The sequence below is a fragment of the Talpa occidentalis genome, unplaced genomic scaffold (assembly GCF_014898055.3).
Source record: "Talpa occidentalis isolate TD23 unplaced genomic scaffold, MPIMG_talOcc4v2.1 talOcc4.7, whole genome shotgun sequence".
In the NCBI taxonomy this organism is placed as follows: Eukaryota; Metazoa; Chordata; class Mammalia; order Eulipotyphla; family Talpidae; genus Talpa; species Talpa occidentalis.
Window position 1 is genome coordinate 120,513,550 of NW_023605083.1, and position 24,656 is coordinate 120,538,205.

The 24,656-nt window shown below is 45.8% G+C and overlaps 1 protein-coding gene across 6 annotated transcripts in view; it reads right to left on the minus strand.

Moving 5' to 3' along the window:
• Positions 1–12,903, minus strand: part of STAT3 (signal transducer and activator of transcription 3) — a 54,424-nt gene extending 41,521 nt beyond the window's left edge. For 3 of the 6 annotated variants that reach the window (XM_037495249.2, XM_037495246.2, XM_037495247.2), the window contains exon 1: positions 12,624–12,784. The gene's annotated coding sequence lies outside the window, so the exon portion shown is untranslated. Of the gene's footprint in view, positions 1–12,623 lie in introns of all 6 variants that reach the window. The other 3 variants (XM_037495252.2, XM_037495250.2, XM_037495245.2) reach the window with 2 other exon arrangements.
• Between the last annotated feature and the right edge of the window lie 11,753 nt (positions 12,904–24,656).

Below are 24,656 nucleotides of genomic sequence, written 5' to 3' on the forward strand. Positions count from 1 at the left end.
AATCCTCTCACCGCCCCCCAACCCCGCACCTCTGGTCTACACCCTAGTTCTTGTATACATAAATAAATCTTTAAAAAAAAAAAAAGCCTCTGTCTGGAGCCAAGGGTGGGGCACAGAGCGGTAAAGAAGGCAGACATGCTCTCCTTGAGTGGGAGGAAGGCAAGCAAGCACACTAGGAAGATCATTGCCACTTGTGATAAGAGCAGTAAAGACACAGGAGAGTGAGTGATTGGGGTCAGGCTGGCGCACTGTAGTCCAAGAAGGTTTCTTGGAGGAAGTAGCCATTTGTTTTGACTCCAAACAGAAAACAGATCTTTTCAGGTTCAAATTTCAGTGATTAAAGAGAACCCAAGAAGAATGGCTTGTGGAAATAGTGATTCTACACCGGAAAAGATTGAGAAATCATCAGTATTTCTCCACTAATCCTATCCACTTAGGCTCAGGATACTCAGGTCTTAAGGAGGAGTCGAATATTACATCCTGCATATTATATGTAAAGGCAGGGAGATTACCGTGAACACACAGATCACTAAATCTGTATTCTCAGCCATGGGCCTTTGCTCAGTCCTATCTGGACCCCCCAGAGTTGAGTTAAATATTACATTCGGGGAAGGAAAAAAGGGCAAATATGGAATTTTCTTATTGCCAGCATGCTACCATGAGGATCCCAAAGTTTGTTTGCGCACACTTGAATTCTGATGAGAAGTTTATGCCAAATGAAAAGGTTGTAAGGAGAAAAATTGAATAAATCTAAAATAAAGAAGAACTTTGAAAACTCTCTCCAAAAAACAGGAAAACAAATCACCCAATTGAAAAATGGGCAAAAAAGCTAACCAGACACTTCATCAGAGAAGACAGACATGTGGCATCTCAACAACACGCCATTAGGAAATAGCAAATTAAAACAATAAGACACCACTACACGCCTACCAGAAAAGCCAAAGTCCAAGACACTGAGAACACCAAGCCCTGTTAAGGAATGTGGATGGAGCAACAGGGCCCCTCATTCATTGCTGGTGGGAAAGCAAAATGGTATAGCCACTCTGAACACATCTTGGTGATTTTTTACCCAACAAACACATTTCTAACATACTATCCAGAAATCACACTCCTTGATAATTACCTAAATGAGTTGAAAACTTATGTCTACACATGAACCTGCCCAAAATATTTCCAGCAGCTTTATCAACTTGCCGTAACTTGGAAGCAATCAAAACATCCTTCAATAGGTAAAGGGATTGTCCCTTTACCTGCCGTACTACAAACAGTGGAACATTCGGCAATGAAAAAGGAATGTGCTATCAGCCCACAAAAAGATATGGAGATATTTGAACAAATGTTGCTAAGCTAAAGAAGGCAATCTAAAAGGACTACATAGGATAGGATTCCAAGTATACAAGATTCTGGAAAAGGCAAAGCTATGGAGATAGCAAAAAAAAGATCAGTGGTTGTCAGTGGTTTGGGGATTGCTGGGGGAGAAACAAGTAGGTGGAGCAGAGGGGATTTTCAAACAGTGAAACTCTTTTGCACCATACTAAAATGCCTGCCATTAATACATGTCAAAATTCACAGAGTAAAACATAGTGAAGTCTAATGCAAACTATGGCTCTTTTTTTTTTTTTTAAAGCTTTATTTATTTATTTATACAAGCACTGGGTACAGTCAGAAGCGCGGGAGGGTGAGAGAACTCACCAGAGCCAGAGCGGGGAACAGAGCAGGCAGAAGGACCGAAGTACACTGCTGAGGGGAGCAGCGGGCGGCAGGAGAGGTCTGCGCGCCATGTGGGACCCTCCTCCGGTGGCCAGGGAGCAGCCGGGGATCGAACCGGCGCTACAGGGGCTGCGGGCAGCTTCGCAACCCAGCGCTCAATGTATCAAAATTGGCTCAATCATAACAAAGATACTGTTCTAATGCAGGACGTTAACAATTGGAGAAACTGGGAGGGGGGGGTGAGATAAGTATATGGGAACTGCTCAATTTTTCTGTAAATCTAAAACTGCCCTAAAAATTAAGTCCATTAATAGTTTAAGTGTATAAGTTGAACCTAATGGAAAGTATTTTTAAAAGATAAATCTGAGCCCTCCCTGGTGGCACAAGGGGTTAAAGTGTCAGCACTATGAAGCTATCTGCAGCCACTGCAGCACGAGTTCGATCCCAGGGAGCTACCCACATAGCACAGCAGACCTCTCCTGACTTGCCTGCTGCTCCACTCACCAGTGTATTTCAGTAGATTCGCCTGTTCTGCTCCCCACTCTGTCTCTGGTGAATCCTCTCGCCACCCCCTCCCCATACCTCTGGCCTACACCCCAGCTCTTGTATGCATAAATAAATAAATCTATTAAAAAATAAATCTGATCCATAAAGTTTATATTATATTCAAGATGGAAATGAACTGTCATCCCAAATAGACAAGCTTTTCTATGAAAGTCTTATTAAAATGAATACTTAGAAAAACAGGGCCTCCCCAGGGCCTCCCCAGTGGCGCAGCGGTTGAGCGCTGGGTTGCGAAGCTGCTCGTGGCCTCTGTGGCGCCGGTTCAATCCCCGGCTGCTCCCCAGCCACGGGCGGAGGGTCCTGAGTGGAGGGTCCTGCATGGCGCGCAGACCTCTCCTGCCGCCTGCTGCTCCCCTCAGTAGTGTACTTCGGTCCCTCTGCCTGCTCTGCTCCCTGCTCTGGTGAATTCTCTCACCCTCCCGCGCTTCTGACTGTACCCAGTGCTTGTATAAATAAATAAATAAAAAAATCTTTAAAAAAAAAAAAAAAGAAAAGAAAAACAAGTGACCTCATTGTACATCATATTTGTGCATGATGTAAGCACTTTTCAGAGAACACTTCATCTTATCCATTAGCAGCCACATAAGAAAGTTAAGGAAAGGCTGGATTATGAAACTATAATTCAACAATGTAAGTGAGGTAGGGGTCAAAACTTAGATAAGAATAAATACCTAGAATTTGTTTTTTTAATTAAGAATTTAGAAAGAAACACGCCAGTTTGCACTAGGTTAGCTTATGATCTAAATTCTAAAAATCACACCCAGTTAAAACTGGCCCTGAGGCAGCCAAGCTAATGTTAACAATTCTAGCAAGCAGGTGGTTGTTTCCACTTTACAGATAAGGAGAGAAATGTTAAGTGACTACACAGATCATAGTATAGCCAGAACACAAACCTGTAGTCTTCAAACTCCCAGGTTAATGAAGTCTAATTATCTGTTTTTAAGTCTTCTCTCCAACTAGTAAAGTTCTCCTTGGATTTATTTTACAATTACAAGAAGAAACAAGAATGGAAAAAGAACACTACTTATTTTACATGTACCACTAAGAGTTAACATTATTATAAACACACATCGGAAATAGAACACCACTTCTTACCAGAATTATCTTTAGAAATTAGTCCAAAAAACAGTCTTAACATGTTCATGGGTAGTCCAAGAGGGGGACCTCCCTGGTGGCGCAAGGGGTTAAGTGTCAGCACTATGAAGCAATCCACAGCTACTGCAGCACGTGTTTGGTCCCGGGCCAGGGAGCTGACCCACACGGGGCATCAGACCTCTCCTGTCTCATCCCTTTTTCCCCTCCGCAGTGTATTTCAGTCGATCCACCTGTTCTACTTCCCACTCTGTCTCTGGTGAATCCTCGCACCCCCCACCCCCTGTACCTCTGCACCCAGATCTTGTCTGCATAAATAAATAAATCTTTAAAATAAATAAAATAAAACCAAGCTGAACATTAGTTTGGGAAAGTCATTATTCTTTTGATTAGACATAATCCATCCTTGATTAATACTCAGCTCATAAATACTAGGGAGAGTAAACAGAATAAAAAGAAATCTCCCATGCGTTTTCCCTTAGTAGGCTACAAGTCTACTCTACCATTTACTTTCAGCTCCAAAACAGCAATGATTTCTGAATCCTGTGGATATGACTGTAGTAATCTGAAAAAGACTTTCCAGCTTGTGGTCCCTTTGAACAGCCTTTCTCAAACCACGGACTACCAGCATCATAATACCCAGCAGCCTCCTAAAATGACCCTAGACCTCATCCTTCACACTTGGAAAAGACTCCCACTGGATATAAAGGGTTAGTACTCTCAAGGTATATGCTGCGCACTTCTGACCTAAGACACCTTGAATATTTCTGCAGAAATGCAACATCTTCTGTACCAATGAACTTCACATTTCAGAGCAGTTTTAGGTTCAAAGCAGTTTTAGGTTCAGCAAAACTGAATATGAAGTACAGAGAGTGCCCATAAACCCTGTGTCCCCCACCACCCCAAAAGGCACAGCCTCCCTCACTGTCAGACCTGCCACCATAGGGGCACATTTGAGAAGCAGGAATCTTAGCTCCAAGAACATAGGATTTAAAATGTCCTACGTGGTTCTATCTACCACAGTCTGCTTTTATTCACCCTAATGGGAAGGGACAACAGATGGAACTCAGGGAAAAAGCAGCTGGGATTAAGTATTGATAGTCAGCACCAGACTATTTCCAATACCCCACTTGCTATTCTGCATAAGTTATCATGCTAATTGTGTTTATTTTGGTTAATGTTTCAATAAATTTGTTTTCCCTAAACATACTGATAAAAGGCCAAATATGAAACTGATTTGTCAGGCAAAGTCAGTCTGAGATTAAATATTTATTGTGTCTAAACCACAAGAAAAAAATTCGAAGGCTGACTATTTTAGTGCTAAGTCAATGCAATATTGCACTTTGTTTGGTTTATAGGAGAGGTAATTACACAGCTAACATCTGGGTTTTGAGGTTTCCAGGATTACATTTGGGTGGATTGGGGCAAGAGAAAGGGAGAACAAAAGAAAAGTGCTTTTAGATTCTGTCAGAAAAACAGTACTAAAAAAAAGAAACAAAATTAACATCAGGGGAAAAATTCAAAGATAAAACAAACAAAACACAAGAAAAGCTGTGAAAAACCATGCATTTTAGGAAGATTTCACCTAACCAGGTGCTCAAATTCAGACTCAAGTCCTCAAAATTCATAACAAGAATGCAAGCTGGGACACTGAAAACTAATAAAATTGATCAAGAAAGCGGGAAAACAGGTGGTTAACAGCAGGCCAGGCAGGGTTTTCCTAACTGGGCTCACCTTCGCTAATCTCAATGAGTTTTCAGAAATGGCGTCTACAAAAACTACCCAAACATCCCCCCAATAATTTGCACTCCTCCTCCACAGTAGGGAAGCCATTTATTTACCAGAAAGTTTACTTTCTCTTTCAAGCTCTGCTGGCTTCCTCCCGCCCCACATTTCTGCTAAAAAAGTCACTGGGAGGCCTTTCCTTTCTTGCCTTCCCCCATCCAAAACTTGGTGTGAGAGAAAACCGACTGGTTCTTCTTAACCACAGGCTTATTAGAATACAGGATTAGTTTGCAAAGGAAAGTTACAGGACAGGAAAACAGAGCACTGTTCCTCCAATGAAAACATGCGCACTCTTTGACATGCACACAGACGTGAAGGGGTACCTAATTAAAGCCCAGGGGTACACACTGCGTCCCCTCCCAGCCTCAGACAGATGATCCACTCCACCTAGGATGCTGCCTCCCCCCAAACTTTATGCTGTCCCACCTTCCTTGCCTGACTCAAAATAAGGTTCCCCCTTTGACTTCCTGAAACACACCAAACTTGAACCACACTCCTCTAGCCCTCAAACCTTCACTATCATCTGCATTCTTTTACATTACGAAGAACTCCAAAGAATTGTTCAAAACCCTTAGTGGGAATATATGTGCTAAATATCACTTAAGGGTCTTCCTGGTGGCGTAAGGGGTTAAGGACAGCACCATGAAGCAATCCACAGCCCTGCAGTACAAGTTTGATTCCCCAGTCAGCCAAGGAGCTACCCACATGGCACAGCAGACCTCTCCTGTCTCGCCCGCTGCTCCCCTCAGCAGTGTATTTCAGTCAGTCTGCCTGTTCTGTCCCCGCTATGTCTCTGATCAATCCTCTCACCCCCACCCCAGTTCTTGTACGCATAAATAAATAAATCTTCAAAAATAAATAAATAAATATCACTTAAAATAAAAGAGCCACCATCATAGCTTTGGGAAGATGCAGAGACTTGCTACATGGGTATTTGTGTTACCAGGACTATGGAGTTTGCCTGGCCTTTTGCGTGTTAACAAGACTATGTGTTAACAGGACTATGGAGTTTGCCTGGCCTTTTGCGTGATAGTCCCCATCTCCTCCACCACAATGTAAAAACCCCTGGTCTCTGTTCATTTTGTTTTTTCCTATTAGGTTAGACTCTCCCAATTACTCCTACCTCCCTTTGTGTCACTAATGCCTACCCTGAGTCATAACTTGCCTGACCTTGTAGTTAGAGAGATACCGCAGTTTTTAATAGTAAATATTAGCACTTGAATTTTTGCCATCTGCCAGTTACTGTGCAAAGTAGTTGCATTAATTAGTTTAATCAATCCCATGACTACCCTACAAGAGGATCGGATACCTGCATTTTTTTATAACTAGAGAAATTAAAATCCAGAAGTTAAAGCAACTGTACCAAGATCTAAGAGGTGGGGACCTGGGTTGAGAGCCCAAGAGTCTGACCTCACAGCCCATATTTTTTAACTACTGTAGCCACTTTGGACCATGAAACCCCTTAAACACGGTGCCCAAGCATTTTGACATAGCAACAGCAGTTACCTTAGAAAAGCTCAAAAAATAAGTTCCTTGTCCTATATAGTTAAAAAGTCAAAGGTGGGCCTCCCCAGTGGCGCGGCAGTTGAGCACTGGGGTTGCGAAGCTGCCCGCAGCCTCTGCATCACCAGTTCGATCCCCGGCCGCGGGGCGAGGGTCCCACATGGCGCGCAGACCTCTCCTGTTGCCCGCTGCTCCCCTCAGCAGTGTATTTCATCAGTCTGCCTGCTCTGCTCTCCCCTCTGGCTCTGGTGAATTTTTTACCCTCCCGCTCTTCTGACTGTGCCCAGTGCGTGTATAAATAAATCTTAAAAAAAAAAAAGTTAAAAAAAAAAAAAAGTCAAAGGTCAGGTAAAGAAAGTTCAATGATCAGAAAAGTCATTTAGCCTAGAAGGGGTAGTGGAAAAGAGAGAGTCCAAACCAAATTTGAGAGGCAGATCTGCCTTTTCTATTATTTGTACTAAGCTGTTAAAAAGTAATTTGGGGGCCTCCCCAGTGGCATAGCAGTTGAGCGCCGGGTTGCGAAGCTGCCTGCAGCCTCCGCAGTGCCAGTTCGATCCCCGGCTGCTCCCCGGCCACCGGAGGAGGGTCCCACATGGCGCGCAGACCTCTCCTGCCGCCCACTGCTCCCCTCAGCAGTGTACTTCGGTCCTTCTGCCTGCTCTGCTCCCCGCTCTGGCTCTGGTGAATTCTCTCACCCTCCCGCGCTTCTGACTGTACCCAGTGCATGTATAAACAAACAAACAAATAAATAAAACATGCCTCTATTAAAAAAAAAAAAGTAATTTGGGATACATCTATCTAAGACATATTGATCGGTAGAGAAAGTTGCAAAACATCTGGAGAAATATACACCATACTATTATCAGGATATAAGATATTCATAATTTCTATGTCTATACATTTAAACTGTTTTGCAAGAGCAATTATTATTTTTATTTATTTTTTAAAGATTTATTTATGTATAAAAGAACAGGGTGCAGGCTAGAAGTGCGGGGGGTGAGAGGGGTTGCGGGAGGTGACTCACCAGAGACAGAGTGGAGAACAGAACAGGCAGACTGACTGAAATACACTGCTGAAGGGAGCAGCAGACAAGTCAGGAGAGGTCCGTTGCACCATGTGGGTAGCTTCCTGGCCGGAGATTGAACTTGTGCTGCAGTGGCTGCAGATAGCTTCACAGGTTGCGTCTTAACCCCTTGCGCCAACAGGGAAGCCCCGCAATTATTACTTTTATAAGCAGGACAAAGTGACTTATTTTAATGACATGTGAACCTAATAATTAATAGAAGGACTAAGGGTTGTAGCTCTGCAGCCTTCCTTTCCCCACAGTTCTCCTCAATTAAGAAAAGTTTTAGGGCCTCCCTGGTGGTGCAGCGGTTGAGCGCTGGGCTGTGAAGCTGCTGGCAGCCTCTGCAGCGCCAGTTCGATCCCGGGTTAGCGCACAGACCTCTCCTGCCGCACCTGCTGCTCCCCTCAGCAGTGTATTTCGTCAGTCTGCCTGTTCTGCCCCCTGCTCTGGCTCTGGTGAATTCTCTCACCCTCCTGTACTTCTGACTATACCCAGTGCTTGTATAAATAAATAAATAAATCTTTTAAAAAAAAGTTTTAGATACGATGCAGTTTTAAACCTCTGCACACACATGGTCCCTCAGCCTTGAATGCAACTGATAACCACTCAGCTTTGCCAGAATTCCTACTCATCCTATAAAGCCCTATTCAGGTGTTCCTATCTGCTAAAGTCCTTCCATGATAAAGCCTTCCTCTCATCCTTAAAGAGAATGACGCTCTTTACTTGAGCATTTAATAAAAACTAAGACTTAAGGAGTTCTGAGGTATGCCAGGCATTATGCTAAGCATTTCCCTGGCATTATCTCACAGAGCCTGAGCCTTGAACCACTACCCTATCATCTCCCCTGCCCCTGAGTCCATACCTACGCTGCACACACCTTGGGACCTAGAACATCACCTCCAATTCTATGAAAACAGACGCCATCTTTCACTATCCACGGGTCCTGCCTAGCACAATAATTGGCTATCCATATACAGTGTTTGCTGATCTGAGCTAAGGGTCATAATAATCCTAACATGATGGGAACTGACCATAGTAGAATTCATTCTACCATATGCTATTCCTTTTTAAAACTGGAAACATTTCTGTTTTCAACAAATTACCATCTGGCCCTCCCAACTAAAGTGCACCATACTAAGCCAAGGTTCCTAGCAACAAGTCTGAAACCACAATAGTAACTCTTCTTACCATAACCAGCAAAGACTGAAACAGCCCAGTGATGTCATCCAGTTAGACCACACCAAGGCTGCTCCAGGACACCAGGCGTTCTTCGGGATAACCCTCAAGTGCTCTTTTGATGTATTTTATGAATGAACCAAAAGCCACAGTAAAATTTTTTAAATATGGAAGACAAAATGTGAGTGATCATTTGTAGCTGATTAAAAATACTCCAGAAACACTTCTATACTTAATATATACTTAATCACACTTATGCATCAATTCAGAACACACCTCCACAGCACCCAAATCAGAACACATCTCCTTGGGTTCTGGCCCAGTTTACAAGGCAGCCTCAATCACAAGTCCCGGAGCGGAGACCACATGCACTGACTGACTGGGCAAATTACCCCATCCAAGTCTGTGCTCACACACAGTAGGAGCACATGACTAAATGCCAGTACTCAGCCTCAAAAAGCTTTTAAAAGCTTCTCCTATAAAAGAACAAAACTGAAATTCCTTATGCTTGCATTCAAGTAAGGTCTTTTATAGGTAGGTACTCCCCTCCTAATTATCCTCTTAATCTACCAGGTTTAGTTGGTACCATATCACTTTCTCACCCCATATACCTCCTCACCCCACATTCTTTATTCCATTCAAATCGCAACCATTAATCCCAGCCCAGATCAAATCTCTCCTTTGGCAAGAAAACTTCCTAGACAACTCCAGGCCTCATAACCTTTCTTTCCTCTGAAGACCTATAGCGCCAAGTGAGTACAGCTCTGTCCAACAGAACTTTCCATAATAAAAGAAACATTCTAGGGGCCTCCCTGGTGGCACAGGGGTTAAAGTGAGCGCTATTAAGCTATCTGCAGGCACTGCAGCATGAGTTTGAGCCCAGGCCAGCCCGGGAGTTAACCCACATGGCATAGCAGACCTTGTCTAGCCCAAAGTTCCCCTCAGCAGTGTATTTCAGTAGATCTGCCTGTTCTGCTTCCCATTGTCTCTGGTGAACCTTCTCACCCCCACATCTCTGGCCTACACCCCAGTTCTTGTATGCATAAATAAAAACTAAATCTTTTTTTTAAAAAAAAAAAAGATGTTCTATATCTGGGCTGTATTTTTTAAATCTATAGTAGCCTACCTTGTTGGACACCACTAGCATGATTCTCTTGAGGACATTATGTATGGACAAAGCATTTACCAAGTGTCCTCAGGAGATTGAAAGTTCTACGAACAAGGCATCTTATTCTTCAGAGCAAGTTGCAAAATATTTGTTGATTTGTACACCACCTGCCTTGGACTCACATCTGGATTGATAGTCTCTATTTCGGCCCCATCCACATCCTGAATGTGAAAACACACAGGCAGGGAGGAAAAAGCAACTTTCTGGAGACATAAATGAGTTCTAATAAAGCAACAAAGCACTTTGGTTTAAATGCATTTAAGTCACAACTGTCCTTCACCTGTAAGTTTGCCTAAATAAATAGTTCCTTCCATTAGCAGATAGCTAAATTCTGAAGGCAAACCCTGCCAAATACAAAGTTAATTACTTCCTAAATTAGACACAGCTGCTAGATAGGAAGACAACCTAAGCTAACCCTTACACTTGTTTTCCACCTGTTTTTCAAACATCTTCTGTAGAGTCTTAGTCTTCTTTCACTGTCCAGATAAATGTTAGAATTTCACTGACATCTTTCCCAGGAGGGCAAATTCATTGTAAGTCAAGATCTAATACTTAGGGGCATCCCTGGTGGCACAGTGGGTTGAGCGCTGCACTGTGAAGCTGTCCACAGCCTCTGCAGCATGGGTTCGATCCCCGGCCAGCCAGGGAGCTATCCACATGGCGCAACATACCTCTGTCTCACCCGCTGCTCCCCTCAGCAGTGCTTTCAATCTGTCTGCCTATTCTGCTCCCTGCTCTCTCTCTGATGAATTCTCTTACCCTCCCGCGCCTCTGACTGTACCCCAGTTCTTGTATAAATAAATAAATCTTTAAAAAAAATTTTTTTTAAAAAGACCTAATACTTAAGCATAGACAGTCAAAAGAATACGAAATAAGCAAAAGGTTTAAGTTCTACCACTATGGACCTCTACTGCCTTCTGCAACTACCTGTTTCCTTTGGCCTCAATTTTCCTCATCTGCAAAATGGGACTAATATTACATAAACTATCTACCCTTTATGGGTCAAGTCATAGCTGCAGATATTTAAACAGCTCTTCTTCCTCATGTGAAAATAAGATTCATGACTTTGCTAGTGGTTCTTTGTGGTGAATGTGCTACAAATATAGAGACACAGATCAATCCTCCAACATCTACCCCCCCCCAAATTTTTTTTTCTATGTTGCAAACTCTTTTTCCCATCCACCATGCAAATGTCTGACAAAAAAATTCTGCTAATACTCCAGCCTGGCACACGTAATAAGGAAATAAATGTGTTGCTCAGGGAACACAGACATATTTAATAGAAAATAGAATTTTGGCTGAATCAAGGCATACCACATTCTAAATTCACATAGAAACTGAGATAATTTACTGTTCTGATTTTAAATTTACAAGCATACACAGAATATCCTTTAGATGCACACACACAAACCAGCAGGTACACACTATGTATATTTTTAAAAAGAAAAAAATCTGTCAACACCACACACCCACTTGATAGAACACAAGTGTGATATGTACTAAGCACGGAAAAAACAAGTAGGCTGACGGTTTGGATTTTGTTCATTTAGGCACAACCACACACCCCCAAACACAGGTAAAGTTTGCACACATGGCTTTGCCAAGCCCAGCCAGTCTTTGTTTCCCTCTCCTCTGCATTTACCCGAGATCTTGGCTCTGAGACAGAAAACTCCCACTCTGGATTGGTTCGTTCTGCCCTATGCAATTAAGCAACACCACAATCCAGTAAAAGCAAAAGCTCAATTATTTATCTACGGGCCGAGTTTACCAGGTGTTTGTAAAAGAACAATGTCAAGAAGAAAAAAATAGGTTTATTTCATTTATATCATTCTAGAACTGGCTTGATAGGGGTCATATTTTGGTTTTGTTTTTTAAGAGGCGAGGGAAGCGAGGCTTAACCTGGAAAAAGACGGGAGGAAATTTAGAAAGAGTACAAGACTGTCAATTTCCCTACAGGAAACTTGCTTCTTATGCAATAATCCTACCCACAACCAGACAGCCGGTGAGGCTGCGAGAAGACACCTCTCTCTACCTCCAGAAGGGCACGGCTGGCTCCGGAGAAGCCGGAATCGGGCCAGGCTCAGGAAGTGGCTCAGCCAGGAGCTGCCCGGCCCGCGGGGAGGAGGGGAGGCGACTCCCTTCAACCCCCACCCCCCGAGATCTCCCCTGGAGTGACCGTCGCCCCTGTGGCCGGAATGTCCCCCGAGCCCCGGGGAGCAGGAAGTCGGGGGACGTCCCTCAGTCCTGCTATCCCCACCCTAAAGTGCCCTCGCCCCACGGCGCTCCCCCTCGAGCCCCGTCTCTTCCCCGGCGTCTCCCCCTTTTTCCGAAGAACGAAACTTCCTTCCAGCGCCCGGCCCCGTCCCAGGCCCGCTCCTGTCATCCCCGGGGGCTGCTCCTCCAGCGCGCCCCCCGAGTCTCCTCGTGCCCCCCCCCGCCCCGCTAAAGCGTCCATCCACAGCTCCCCCAAACGCCCCGGAGACCCCCGGCCCCCCGACCCCCCGGGGCGCCCGGGCTGGGGGACGGTCGGGGTGCGACCCCACCCTTCAGCCCCGTCACCTGTTTCTCCGGCTGAGGCCCGACAGGCCGGGGCAGCACTCACGCCGGGTGCGGGCGCCGGGCTCCCTCGAGTCGCGGGCCTCGCCGAGCCAACGCCGAGAGAGCGCCTCGCCGGGGTGCTCGTCGCGGATCCGGTTCGGCTCGCTGCCTTCGCCGCGACGTCGGAACCCCCAGCTCCCCCTCCCCGTCTACGCCGCCGCAGCTCCGGAAACCGCTGAATTACAGCCCCTCCAGCCAATCCCCGCCCAGCCCCCGCCCGGCCGGGACACCCCGCTCCTGCATAATTAATCAGACGGCCAGTTTTGTGGGCCACCCAGCGGTCCTGATTCAAGGACGGCACTCCGGAAGCCCCACCCACCGACCAATGAGGAGAGCCCCTGGGAGAAAGGGCGGGGCCATCCGCCGGCTGGGAACGCCCCCACGCTGGCTGTTCTGAGGGCCCGCTGCTCCTCCCTCCGCGACGGCGGGGGCAGAGCCAAGGCCCTGGGCACGGAAGCCAGGGGGAGGGAAGGAAGATGACCGGAATGTCCTGCTGAAAACTCAGCTGAGTTCCTGGCAGTGCGTGACGTCAAGACACTTTAAATGCCCCTGATGCGGCGGCTCTCTTCTGCCTGCGCTCCCTTTTCCTGGCCTTTGGTAGGGGCCACGTGGGGGCGAGGTTGGGAGCCACTTACCACGTGGGAGTCAGCCAGTGAGACGGTCCCCAGGCATCGCCGGGTCCTCTGGGGCCCGACGCCTGCTCTGGGTTTCTGGCGACTGCATGAAGAACATGGGTGTCTCCTCTGTGCTTTGAACTTACGCTGGTGCGTGAGCCGCGACACACACAGCCGGAAACATGACGTGAAAATAGAGTAATTACTAGAGTGCGTGGGGAGAGGGTAGTGGATTTAACCCTGTCCTGCTGCGTTCGGTCGCTTCAAGCATCAAAGGCCCACGGGTCGCCCTTGGCTGGTTCTCGAGAGAGCAGAAACGGTACTTGTGAAGACTGACACGTATACACGTTGTCATGCGTCTGAGTTGAAATACTTGCCTCTCTTTTTCTTTTGACCTCGTCTCCTGCAAACGCCAAGTTTTACTGCCTTGAAGCCCTAGTTTATAGGAAATGTGGGCACTTTACCTGACATAATAGAGGTGGTACTTTATATAATTAATTGAGTGATTTGTATGTGTGTGTGTGTGCTGATGCTATCAGGGTTTTAAAAACAACATCTATTAGTGTTTGTTTGTTGTTTGCTAAATACAAAGAAAGGTAAAGATGAAATCTAAACAGCTTTTGTTCACCACCTAAATAACCCCTGTTTTTGTTTTTGTTTTCTCAATAAAACTAATACATGCTCATGGCTGGAGGGTCCAGACAATTTTCAGAGAAGTCAAAAATTAAAATTAAAATCTCCCTTTCCCCACCAGACCTCCCAAAGGATGGCTATTCTTATTAATTTCTGGTGAGAAAAATCAATGACACTTAACCTTTGGGGCAGTCACAAATCCTTCTAAGAGTGTGCGGGAGACTATGGATTTCAGCCCCAGAAATACACAGCATGAACGTATACTCACAAATTCACATGCTTTCCCAGATCCCTGAAACGTCCAAGATTCTGGACTTGGACGTTTGGACCACTCAGAGCCAAGTGAGAGGAGCAACTGGTGGTGGGATTGAGAGTCACGTTGCCCTTCCTTAGACCAGCCCAGCCTGGAAATGCTATAGTTATCTGTAGTTATCTGTAATGCATGAGTGTTGGTCATTGTGTGTATTTTCAACCCACAATAGGTATCCCCCCCCTTCCACCTGACCTGACTGCATTAGCTAAGCTATCCCAGGCAGTCACCTGCCTCCCGAATAACATAGGGCCTAGTAATTTTTTTACTCAAAGCACTTACACACTCGCTACCTTTTTTCTTTCTCATAACAACTATGTGCAGCAGATAGGAGAGGCCGAAGTATTAACTGACAGAAAACTAAGACCAAAATGGTATGACAATTTCAAGATCGTAGAGTTACTCAGATGTAGGCCAGGTCATTCAGAGCCAGAGCTTTTGGGGTCAACATCCCCTAACCTTGGTCCATCCACTCAAATGCTGTCCTCCTCCCTTGACTCCTCAGCAGCTGACCTTGATTCCCTCCCATTCACTTGTAAAATCTACTCTTGAGTTTATCTATTCCACCTATAAAACCTCTCTCCAGAGCTTGCCACTGGCATTTCTCAATACTCTGTCTAGTCCCATTGGCTTAAAGATGGCAGTTTCTCGAGTCTTCTTGTTACAGGGCAGGGAGAGGGGCACCCCAGCACTCGAGCCAATGCTTTGATCTGAACTCCCCTTTCAGAGCCACCCCCTCATCCTACACTCCTTACGCTTCCGTGTTGAATTTACCACTCCTGCAAGCATGTCAAGCTCTTCTGTCCCTTCATGCCTTGGCCGAGCTTCTTTCCTCATTCCCCACTTGAAAACACTTGTCTTCAAAGTCCAGTTTCAACACCTCCTCGTCTGGGCTTTCCTAGAACTTTGCCAGGAAGCAAAGTTCATCATTTCTTCTTCTGCTGGGCTTCTGGAGCAGGTTGTCTCCCCAGCTAGTACAGTCAGGTACCCTTTAAGGATGTTCCACTCAAGGATGGGCCACGTGTGTGATGGTGATCCCAACAGGCTGTGTATGCCACATATGCCCAGGCGTGTAGTAGGCTTTGCCAGCTAGGCCTGTGTAGTGACACACTGACATTCATAGGAGGAAATCGCCTAAGGATGTATCTCTCAGAAAGATCTCCATCATTCAGTGACATATGACTATAAAGCATTCTACACCTTGAACTGTAATGAATCCATTTATCAGCCTACTTCCTGAGAAATATAAGTAATAATTAACATTTATTAAGTACTCATCATGTTCCAGGAACTGTGCTAAACTTTTTACATAGATTTTCTCACCGGAACCCAGTAAAGTAGGTATAATTATTATGATCATTTTCAACTGAGGATAATAACACTTGGAAAGTGAAAGATTGGTCTAGAGTCCCACAGTTAAGGTACTCAGAATGAGAACCAGGGCTGGCTCACTCCAAAGCATGGACCCTCTGCCCACATGCTTGAAAAATATCTCTCCCTAAATTTTGAACTCCTTTGTGCTCATGTTCATAATCCCAGCATCTAGCATCTACCCAGAACTCACCAAAGACTGAGTTCATTAAATACCAATAAATGTGTTAATCATATCAGCAATTGCTAATACTTGTGGTTTACTCTGCACTATTCACTGTTCTATGCATGTCTGTGTAACTCATCTCTAAACTCATTTACTCCTTACAGTAATCCCATGAGGAGGGTACTGTGATTTTACAGATGGTGAAAGTGAGGCTTAGCCAACATTAAGTGACCTACCCAAGAACACAAAGCTGGTAAATGGCACAGCCAGGATTTAAATCCAAGTGGGAATAATTCAAGAACCTGAATAGTTGTTTTTCCTTAACTATATCTCCAGGTCTAACCTTCCTTTTGGATTCCCAAGGAAGGGTCCAAGATAAAGCTTCCATTCTCCACCCATCAAGTGGAAAACAGCAGTGTGGAAGTCTGGCAAGATTATGGTGATTTATAAACGTGTCCACAAATACTTTGACACTATTTCATCAAAACATAGAGTTAATTCCTTCTCTGAGTGACTTACTTCTAACAGAGTGCAGTAGAAATGATTTTGCTTGACTTATGACGTTAAGTCATAGAAGGCAATTTTCTCTTGAGACACTCATCTTAGAATGTAGCCACCATGTTGTGAGGAAGCCCAAGCTATCTGTTGAGCCACCTGAAGGTGTCCTGGCAACAGTCTAGTGACAGCCCAACACAGCATGCATCAGGTACAACTGAACCAGCTTGCAGGTGACTCCAGTCCCTAAATTACAAGCCATCCCTATAGTGCAAATGGAACAGAGATGAGCCACTTTTACTGAGCCTCCCCCAGATTACAGATTCATAAGCAAAATGAATGATGCTATTATTTTGTTTTTTAAAAGATTTTATTTATTTTTGCATAGAAGAACAGGGGCCGAGGCTAGAGGTACAGTGGGTAAGAGGACTCACCAGAGACAAGTAGGGAGCAGAATAGATGGGTTTACTGAAATGCACTGCTAAGGGTGTTAGGGGGAAATTTACTAAGTTTTCCTTGACATAATAATACTGATGATTTTTTTGCATTTTGCTCTAAATCCACAAAGTTTTCTTGTTTTGGTGACCAGGATCTGCAGCAAGGTTGTAATTTTTTTTTCCAACAAAGCTAACTTGTGTTTGCATTTTCTCTCCCCTTGATACCAACACGGCATAAAAATAGTGGTAGTAATCTTTTACTACTTATCTCAGAGTCTGTTTTTGCATAACTTCCATAGGGATTTTGTTTAAACTGAAAAAAATTGGACATAAGTTTCATTGTGTGGCTTTGTGTGGAGCTCTTCCAAAAAGTTAAAACAGAGCTGAACCAAGAAGAGGAGAACCTGTTTGCCTTGTTTGTAGGGTTCCAAAGACCTCCAAAGAAGGTGAGGAAGCTTGCCTCCATTGGCAGGACTGGACAACCCGGCCAACAAAAAGTCCCTGGTACCCTCGAGAAGAGGAAAGCCCAGGTGGAGTCTGATGAGACCAACTTCTTTCAGAAGCCTACACGGACCGGATGTCAACAGTTCGCTCTGAATCCTATATGGAGTATTCCAACGGAGCCAGCTAAAAATTGCTGCTTAGTTATTCTGCCCTGTGATTTTATACAAAAATAGACAATATGGTTTAAAAGTATATTTGGTTTGCAAACTTTTGCTATGCTGTTTTAAAAAATTTGGGATCAAGGTTGAGAAAATTTGTCTTTACATAAGTTGCACCATTTTAAAATTTTTTTTTCCTGTGATTTTTGACATATCTGCTGTCTTGTTCTGGCTAATGCCTCCAGATATTTTCTTTTGGCTGGGACTGATGAACTGTTTTTCCAGGAATGGAGGACTTTTGCTTTCCACAATGGACACTACCTGGAGGGATTCGTTTTCTTTCAGACTGGAACCCTGGAAAATTTTCATCTGAGACTGTATCCCAGAATCCATATGTTTGATCTTCATCACCATGGAAATGGTGGCAAAAAGTGAAAGGGGGGAATTGTTAGGGGGAAAGGATGTCCTGAGATAATCTCATACAGGCTTTGTGGACTCCACCCCCACTCCAGACTAAAGCCATCAGGACATTGGGAAAGACAAATCCCATCACCACCAAGGGGAGGGTGGCTGGGACCTGAGGGTGGAGTTGGGCAGCCAGGTTGGATATAAAAACCAAACACGTGGGCCTTGCTCGCTCTCTGGCTCGCGATCGCTCGCCTCCTGGCTTCACCGCTCCTGGCTGGCGGCCAGCTCTCAGAGCGCCATTTTGGGATTCCTGATCGGCGGATCGGGTAGGGCTCATTTAAAACTTTGTCTCCCACTTTTCTCCCAGAGCTGTACATTTCCTCATTTCCCTTTCCCTTGTAAATAAACCTTTTATTAACCTTTCACGTGTGCCTGCAGTAGAGCATTGATAAGTCCTTTTAAGCGCGCGGGTGAGGACCCACAGTCAGGCACCCCGTTTTGTATCGGGGTTGCTCTACAACAAGGGGAGTAGTGGGTGAGACAAGAGAGGTCCGCTGCACCATATGGGCAGCTTTCTGGCCAGCCAGGGATTGAATTTGGGCTGCAGAGGCTGTGGATAGCCTCACGGTGCTGTGCTTAACCCCTTGAGTCACCAAGGAGGCCCTCATTCTCTTAATGGTTTCCTAGGGGACTCAGAGATGGGGGGGGGGTAGAGGTTTCTACCCCTTCACGATCTACCTCCCACACCAACCTCCATCTGTCCTCTAAATTCCAGCAAGTCATTTCCCACCACAGGGCCTTTTGCATATGCCACTCCTTTTTCCTTCTTCAGCTTTGGCATGGTTATTTCCTTCTCATCCTTCTGGTCTCAACTTCTTAGACAGGCTTTGTCTAACTAACCCCACCTAAAGTCACCTGCAGCTGGTTTATCTCTATATCCTCTTTCATATGGAACTTTTTCACAATCCTTACTTTATTTATCTGTTTATAGTTTCTTACCTATCTTTCTCATTATACTATCAGTTCCAGGAAAATAGATCTTGCCTATTTGGTCCTCCCTTGTTTCCCCAGTGCATGATACAATGAGAAAAATGTAGTTGGTGCTCTGGATTTCTTATGCAAAAGCTTTGCTTATGAGCCTCCCTGGGGGTCCGGGGGTTAAAGTCTCAGCTCTGTCAAGCTCTCATCAGCCACTTGGACATGAGTTTGATCTCTGGCCTGGGAGCTGACCCACATGGTGCAGCAGAACTCCCCTATCTGTCTCACCGGCTACTCCCCTCAGCAGTGCATTTCAGTAGATCCACCTGTTCTGTTCCCCTTTGTCTCTAGTGAAACCTCTACCCCCCCCCATCTCTGGCCTATACCCTAATTCTTGTATGTATAAATAAATAAATCTTTTTTAAAAAATAAAAAAAATAATTCTGACCTTTGTGAGTTTGTATTAAAGTGCTTCTGATTGGGAGATACTCTCAAGTTAACTGTGTGGTATGGCAGGCTAGACCCAGGCCCTGGAAGGGTCTACTGTTCAGCTGTCCCATTGTTATAGGGCAGGGAGAGGGGCAGCCCAAACCCCGCAAACCTGCCTATTCTACATGGGTTCTGCCATCCGCCGCATCAACACAAAACATAGGAGACTTTAATGGGAAGGAACTTTAATAAAAACTAGAAAACAATACAGGTAAGGCAAAGAGTCTAGTTTCTAAATGAAGCACCCAAAGTTACCCATCCCCTCGTGGGTAAAACTCCATCCATATGGGGTCGGCCCAGAGCAAGGCCCCAAAGCCTGCCACAAGTCTAAAGCATCTTCCAGTGGGGACCCACAGAAAAGGGTCACAAACAACCAGACAAGCCCGAAAGGAAAAGAGCAAAATCAACATCAAGATAAAAGCTGCCATGGTCACCTCCCCACGGGTCTCACCCACATCTGTGTCACCTAGTCCACGACCAAAAGACAAGCGCAGTTTCTTCACGTGTCTCTAGGCTCCATGTGCCTCCTCCAGGTCTCCTTGCTCCATCCTGCTTCCTTCCTTAGTCTCTTCTGCCGCTTCTCCTCTTCCTGCTTAGCTCCACCCTCCCTTGGGTGGGGCAGGGAACATGGAACCTCCCCCTTTCCTGGGGACCACCCTGTTACACCATCTCTTCAGCATTGTAACCCTGAATCAATTGCATAACCTCTCTGAAGTTAAAATTACATCTAATGTCACTTTTACTAGCTTATTCAAAAAAAAAAAAAAGAAGAAGAAGAAGAAGAAAGGATGGGTGTGGGAGACTAGGAGGGAAACTAAGGCCTCTCCCAAATTCTAATAAAGAGTTGAATAATCACTCTTGGGGAACAGCAATTCCAGGAACCTCAGCAAAGGGCGTTCATAGGATGTCCCGCTGTAGCTCTGCCCTTCCCTGTCAGGACTTGACTTGAAGCTGCTACTGAAAACGTTCAGCTCCTCTGGTTGTTGGCTCAAAATTCTAAACCCCTGGCTCCGGGGGTTTCACTGACCCAGACAGGACCACATGTCCATCCTAGATAAGCAGCTGTGGACACCCGTGGGAATCCTGGTCACCCCTGCAGAGACAAAACCCCGGAGGGAGGGGTCAGGCTTTGCCGGGGTGGGGTGGGAGAGCTGAGGGGTGAGGGGACCTGATATGAGAGTTACCTGAAATAACGTTTACGAAAGTGCCCCGAGCCCAAGCAAGATGTCCTTCCCCCTCCCTGCCATCCCATCATCTACTTAGCTGCTTCCACACCCACAAGACCCCCCTCCTTAAAGGTGGGTACTCCTGTCCTTAATCTAAGTTCCATCTTCTCTCCCTAACTCCCTCCCCTGGCAAACTCATCTATCTGAGCATGTCAAGGACCACTTTCCTTCTGTGCGTCTCCTGCTGAGTCTTACTCCATGCAGATGAATGACTTACCTGGATCCCCAGCAGCTTCCCCTGTAAAATGGCTCCTCATCTATAAAACAAGACCCCTTTTAGTTCTTTTTTTTTTTTTTAAGATTTTATTTATTTATTTATACAAGCACTGGGTCCAGTTAGAAGCTCGGGAGGGTGAGAGAATTCACCAGAGCCAGAGCGGGGAAGAGAACAGGCAGACTGATGAAATACACTGCTGAGGGGAGCAGCGGGAGGCAGGGGAGGTCTGCGCGCCGTGTGGGACCCTCACTGGTGGCCAGGGATGGAACCAGAGCTGCAGAGGCTGCGGGCAGCTTCACGGCCCAGCACTCAACCGCTGAGCCACCAGGGGAGGCCCTAGTTCTCTTTTTTTTTTAAAAGATTTTATTTATTTATGCATACAAGAGCTGGGGTGGAGGCCAGAGGTGCAAGGGAGCAGGGAGTGGTAAGGTGAGAGGATTCACCAGAGACAGAGTGGGAAGCACAACAAGTGGATCTACTGAAATTCACTGCTGAGGGGAGCAGCAGGCCAGACAGACAGGAGAGTTCTGCTGAGCCATGTGGGTCAGTTCCCTGGCCTGGGGATCAAGCTGCAGTGGCTGCTGATAGCTTTATGGTGCTGAGATATAACCCCTTGAGCCACCAGGAAGCCCAAGACCCCTTTTAGTTCTAACATTCACAACCTGATAACTGTCCCTCCATCATGCCTTCTGCTTTCCTGCTTTCCTCATACTGTTTCCTCTGGAGAGCCGTCCCTGTACCACGTCACTGCTTTCATTTAATCAACATATACTGAGTACCAACTGTTTTAACATGTATGTCTTGGATGCTGCCTGGCCCCACATGTCCTGCTTTCCTGGGAATTGTTCCCCACCCCCTCCCTGATCATATACTGGAATGGGTCCCCGGATTACATGGTCCTGTCCTGCCCATAGATCATGAAATCCGGGGTGCACATGGATGTTAACTGACTTAATCAGATTCTCTCTACCAGGAATTGGGAATTTGAAACTGAGAGACATAGAACCTGGGAGCCCTTGGAGCTGAGTTCCATTAATGTCAGCTCTTTAGAGAGGACCATCCATCAGTCCCTCTAGGAGGTCCCTGGAGAGCCCCACAGTCCTACTCCTTCTAGCCTCGCTGGGCAGTGGTTGCTGGAGTCCTTGGTGTATCTTGGCAGCCTTCTTATGAAAGCTGCTTTTCCCCTTTTGGCCTATGTCCCTTTCCTATACTTTCAACCAAATAGCATTAAGGAGCACAGTGGTATTTGAAGCACTGCTAGAGCAAGTAAAATATTCTTTACCCTCCAACAATATCTATTTGAAATGCTACCCATGTTTAGAATCTCCACTTAACAGCCCCTTCCTCCATTCAGTTTTCCCATTTTCCCCAAGCAGATTTAATCCCTCTCTAGTGAATTGCCATTACATTTTGCTTTACCTCTCTTAGACTCATCTCTTTAAGATTTTTTTTTCACTTAAGCTATTTCAAATATCTGCCTCTCCCACTAATTGCAAACCCTTTAAAAGCAAGGGCTGGCTGTGCTGCCTTTTCAGCCTCTTGGTTCCTAGTGCAGTATCACATACACATCGCTGGGCAAGAACATTGGCTGCCGTGTCTGCCACCATCCGCTCCCCCTTTCTGTTGATAGCAGCACCCCAAGTTTCCTTTGGGAAGTCAGCTTACCTTCATCCCCAAACCTGTGCTTCAGGTGGGTTCTAGAAGGGGAAGAGACATGACCACTTCAGGGATCCCTGAAAAGGAAATGATTAATATAATAGAGGAGCTGCAGAAGACAGTTTAGGAGGGGCGCTGGAAAGGGGGAGGCCATCAGAGAGAGGGAATGTCTGAGCAAAGGCCCACAGTCTGAAAGTATGTGGTTCATTTCTACTGCGCAGACTCACTAAAGAGTTTGTTGAAACACATACAAGTAAGAACTGAGGCAAGTGTTTAAACTGTTAGTTATGTTTTAATACATATATATTATTATAACTATATTATTATACCTATAGTGTTATTATATAATTATTATACTTATATGTATACTACACACAATATAGATTATTGTGCTTGTTATGTATGTAGGTGCATATATATATATATATAATAATCTGGGGAATGGGTTGGAAAGAACACCTAAAGTCAGTTCAGATTCTCCAGGTAACAAAAGAGGGTCTCCTGACTCTCATGGAAAGTAAACCTCTTAGGGATAAGGACTTAGGACTTAAACATTTAAAGCCCTGATTACTCACTCTGAGGTTGTAGAGGAACTTCCTTAGCTCCCAGGTCACATTTAATAGGAAACTTTGGGAGTGTGTACCCCTGATCATTGTCTGACTCTAACTCAGGGAAACAATGCTAATGGTGGGGGGGCAAGCCTATGCCCAGTTGGTGGGAGAGATGTTTTGCAATGTGGGACCTGGGAATGCCCAGCAGATCCTATTGGTCGTCAGCTAACTATTTCACTAATGCCAGAGACCGGCCATCTTCCCTTGAGCCACATGTAGAGAGGGAAAGGACTCATTTCTGACTCTGGGAGAACGGCTGACACTGTGATGTAAAGGGGCATAGCTTGATGCAGGGGCCAGCAGGAAAGTGGTTGTTCAGAGGACTGTTTTTAACAAAGCGGCAGCCGACCTGGAACTGGGTGGGGAAGGTGCTGCCAAGAAGCTCTGGTGGGATTGAGAGTCTGGTGGATTAGGGAGGAGGGTGGCTTGTGGAAGCAAAGGAGGAGGGGCCAGGAGCCTGATCACTGTGGGTAAGAGAAGTTCAGGAGGACCTGATATTCTAGACCTTTCCTGGTTTCCCTTGGGTTTATCACTCCACAACTGGTGTCTTGATGTCATTCCCTACTTCACACAGCTGCACATTTGGATCCCAGAGGAAGAAGGAGTCTTGGTAAGTCTTTCCTAAAAGGGAAGTTCCCAGGCTCTGAATTTTTAGCACCAGTTTCCATTTGCTTTGGTGGGAAGCCAACCTTCTGTGGGAGAGTTAGAACTCTGAACTCAGCTGTGTTTGCTGCTGGGAGCAAGGGCAGGAGAGTCAGAGGAGATGTGTGGCTCAGGAGGAGGGACTCCGCTTATTGGAGCTAGTGGCAGGGGGCAGGGATCCAGCCCTAGAAATGACATTATTTTGCGGGGTGGGGCGGGGGTGCTCCCTGGTGACCTAGGGGTTAAGCCTCAGTGCTATTGAAGGTTTCTTGGAGTGCTGGGTCCTTCGGTTCATGCTGGCAAAGATTTCACCAGAGCTCCCGTTTCGGCGGCACACAGCTGGTTTCTCCACAAGACAGATGGTATATCTATATGTCTATATCTATATCTATATCTATATCTATATCTATATCTATATCTATATTTAAAGAGTGGGTTTATTAAAAAAGGGATAGGATAGTAAAAGACACTTGCATAGACACAAGCGGGCAGGAAGAGCTGCCCTGAAAGGGACAGGTTTGCTGAGAGGCCTGCATGGTTGCAGGTGGGCAGCATTGAGGAGAGCTGCCTCCACTGAGGGGGGTGAGTGAGGAGAAGTCCTGGCAGGTACAGGTCATGGGCAGGCAGGTGGCTGCTGCCCTGCGGAGGGAGCAAGTTGGTGAAAGGAAGCACCTGCATAGTTACAGGTGGGCAGATGGCGTGCTGTCCCGTTGTGAGGGCTGTGTTAAGTTTTATCATCTTCAGGGAGGGGCTCATTTTTGTAGGTGGATGGTTTGTGCCCCTGACACTCCCTATAGCAGTCTGATAATTTCTGGGTGTTGCACCTCCTGATCTGGGTGTTGATGCCTAAGGGTCTTGGTTTCTATAACTGGGTTAATGTATTAAACTCATCCCTTCTACCCCTACCTCCTGTGTGAGTTAGGTTCTTAACCTTCTATCTCCTTTCCTCCATCACTGTCACCACAATGGCCTGAGTTCCATCCCCTGCCAGGGAGTTGACCCACATGGTGCAGCAGACCTCTCCTGCCTTGCCCACTGCTCCCCTCAGCAGTGCATTTCAGTAGATCCATCTGTTCTGCTCCCCCACTCTGTCTCTAGTGAATCCTCTCATCCCCCGTTCCCCACCTCTGGCCTGCACT